Source organism: Akebia trifoliata, chromosome 7 (genome assembly GCF_017979445.1).
Source record: "Akebia trifoliata isolate Shusen 1 chromosome 7, ASM1797944v1, whole genome shotgun sequence".
Taxonomy (NCBI): Eukaryota; Viridiplantae; Streptophyta; class Magnoliopsida; order Ranunculales; family Lardizabalaceae; genus Akebia; species Akebia trifoliata.
The window spans coordinates 17,497,354-17,501,258 of record NC_141381.1 but is presented as its reverse complement, the minus strand read 5'-3'; positions in this window follow the sequence as shown (position 1 = coordinate 17,501,258).

Sequence of the window (3,905 nt, the reverse complement as noted above, 5' to 3'; positions counted from 1 at the left end):
ATTAAGTTGAAGAAACCATTATAATGTTTAAATAAAAAAGAGACTCAGAATCTCCATGACAAGGAATTTTGAGAATAAATTAAAGATAAGGGAAAGGGGAGGGGGGAATAAAGGAGTTATTGAATTTATTCTCATCTTACTTTTCATATCTGTATACTTATCTGATCCTTCGTACAATGTTTGATGTGAGAGAGTTGTGTGGGATAGTTACCAACCGTCGCGTGTTTTGTGTCTGGAAAACCAAACCCACACGAGTTGTCTACTCGCCAATTCTCAAAATGTTGTCTTTTTTTCTAGTTGAACTGTCATTGTCAATGTGAAAACAGAAAAATTCGACGGTCTTGGCCCGTTAAATACGGTTAAAATCAGTCAGGATGTTTTAATTTGATAAGTGGGGGTAAAGTGCTAATGATGGTCAACCTATAATCTTGAATTACTTGAAGCCAAAGTTGGTTTTGTCACTACAAATGATGATTAGCCAATAATCTCATTGATAAAGTTATTAACGTATGGGATAAATCTTGTTTAACCTATTCAATCACATCTTTAATCCACTCATCTTCAATGTGTTGTATAATACCCTTGATTTTCTACCCCAAAGCCATGAATTTTACTCTTGATGTTTGAATTTGAAAAGAGATATATAAAAATTAAAAATAAAAACAAAAAAGGTTGAAGATTTTATCGTAAATTTTTTTGTTTATCTTCAAGTTGTTAATCTCCATGGTAAATAATTTTTTAACCTATCGATCTCATCTTAAACCTATAATCTTCAATGTCTTGAAAAAGTGTGATTTATCTAAAAATATCATGTACTTCTCTAAAACTCACATCTTGTTGTTAATGTTGATAGTTGAAGAGGAAAGACATTCATGGAGGTATAATGAAAGGCTTTAAAGTAGAGATTGAAGATTGAGTTAGGTTAAAACATCTTCAATATCATGTAGAAACCTTGGTTTTTCTACCTAAAAAATATCTTGTACGTATTATTATATATATTTGAAGATTGAAAAGGAAAGACATTCAAAGCAATAAAAATGAAGGTAAAAGAAATTAAAATTTTAAATAAAAATAAAATCTTATCATAAAGTTGAAGATGACTAGTTTTGAGGATATAAGGAAAGGTTTTTTAGTAGAGGTTTAATATGAGGAGGTTAAACCTATGGTCGTCAATGTCTCATAGAAACTCTTTATTTTGCTACATACAAAAAACAATCTTATTCTTGAGAACTGATCAATAAGTGGATGAAAATACATATCATGCTATTGGAGATAACTAGTTTTGGGATTAAGAACAAGAGTTCTTGAGACTAAATAGAAGTTGAGGTCTTTTAAGACATTTTTCATTGACACAAGTTGGAGAAAATCCAATTCAAGATATGCATATACAATCAATTTGAAAAACATACGTATCCCTACATGATTCATAAGAATTATTTTTTGAAGCGACCAATTCGCTTCAAACTGTCAATTGAAAGTTTTGGAGGAACTTTTTCCTTCACATGACACATGTTTGCTCCATGTTTTGGTGAATTTTTCAAATACCCTATACTTTCACACTGGTGACATACCGTTGACCTCAATCTTCAATTATCAAATAAAGAAAAAATTACCTTGAAACATTTGATTTTTCTTCCCTAAATCAATCATCTTGAACCTCTAGGATATAATGAAGATGATGACAAGAATGATAGTGCTGAGATGATGGTTGTGATAATTGTTCAATAATGTGGATAAAGTCTTTAATAAATATTTGATGATAACAATTACAAAGACTCCAAAGTCCCACTAAACTCATAAAGTAGTTGTGTATACTTTGTTATGTTCAGACAAAATGAGGAAAGGTATTACAATGATGAATTATGCATGAGTATTCAACCGCTTTCAATGGTAGCTTGTATAGTGGGGAGGAGAAAAGTATCTCTTCGATCACAACCACTCTATCAAGGTGGTTACTACTTGTCGTCGTGGTTCAAGGTAAGGTTGTACTATTGCTTATGTCACTAGCCTGAAATCGATAGTGTTGTCAGCTTCTATAACATGTTAGTCATCCACCCTATAGCCAAAGGGTCTGATGTTTTCCCTTTATAGATGACTATGAGGGGACCATATTTGAGGTGTCAGAACGTACTCTTCTTTTGTATTCCAATGGTTAGACCTATGATACCATGTGGCACCCTCAAAAGTGACACATACGTGCTTGTAGACATCCATTTTGTGCCCACCTGATTCGACAACACATCACCTGATTGTTGTGAATCCTTAAAGATGAGCGCAAAATATATGCAAAAAGTCGATAACTTGTAATAGGTCACCCTTCAATTTTATCAATTCTAATCAAATTCTTTTCTAGTCATTCCTCATTCTCTCTCTTTTTTGCAGGTTCAACTTAGAAATTACACACGTTTAAAATCACCGCCATTTTATCCTTAGCGAGTACATACGCCTAGGATTGCTCCACATTTTAATAATCTAAAAACCTCACAATGCTAGAAAAATTAGACATCAAAACCAACAAATAATCACACCATGACAAAATGAAATTCTAGTCGATTTTTACATAAATTAACAAAATAATTAAAATACCCCTGCGGGTTGACAATTACTTAGAAAACACGATTCACTAGGAAAATATAATTCCGAAAAAAAATAAACCTTTTGACAATATTCTCACACATCGATAAAATTTAGAGACCCCGACCTTTTAAGGAAACAAAATTTTACATAAAATTGATAATGAAAAACTGATCACATGAAATAATAAATTTTCTATGTAGAACAATACCCCTCGAGTCACATGAAATAACGAGAGAGAGAATCCTTCTTTGACTCAATTTCATTGCTTATAAAAGTTGCCCTTTCCCCACGTCTTACATCCATCGAAATTCTAAAGCAAAAAAAGAAGAAAAAAAAGAAAGAGAATAAAAGAAAAAAGAAGATAGAAGAACACAACTCTTACTTTCTTCCTCACGCCTCCATCGTTCTCATTCACCCTAGCGCCATTAACTTCCTTATTCATGCCTCTATCACCATTAACATGCATCAACACAAACCTTTCTTTATCTCTCTCAATCACTTCCACCTTTTTTTTTCTTCTCACAGACCACTCATGACTGCATACCTTTGATCTTCTTCAAACCACATACTCCATTAACACCCTCCACTTCTCTCTTCTTTTTTCATCCCCACAATCTCACCTCGACACTAAAACAACCCTCTCTCATACACACCCATAGTGTATATCATATTTAAGTTTGGGAGTGTATGGGTTATATTTCTACCTATTTTCTTTTGTTTTATTTTCTATTCCAAAAATCATAAAAGTTTGAAAATTTTGAAAAAATTTTAATAGCAACTTTGTTGTATTTTATCAAGATCTTAGCTTGTATCTTTAAGTACTTAGTTAAAAATATAAAATCAATCTTTTATTGGAAACTTTGTTCTAGAGTCCTTATTAGTGTTTCTCTTAGGCCAAAATTAGACCAAAGTTACATTTCATTTGTAATACTTCTAATAAGGTTATCAAGAGTTTAAGTTGAATTAAGTGAGTTTTTTACCTGATTTCTACTTAGAATTTAAAAAAAAACTAGGTTTGTTGAACTTTGACTTTCTTATTTATTTGTAGTACTTCTAATAGAATTAGATTGAATATGTCTTGAACAACAACCATTGAATTAAACTGAGTACCTTGAAAATGACTACCTACTTTTCTTTAAAAAAGACTAAAAATGGAATACAAAATAAGAAGAAAAACAAAATAGCAAGAAAAGAAAATGACCCCTCGAAGCGAGAAATAAATAAATATTCAAAGTTTAACAATTTAGAATTTTAGTAGGGTGAAAATCGTTAAGTATAAAAATGTGAGTACATTGGAATATCACAGATAAACCCTCTTACATGTATTA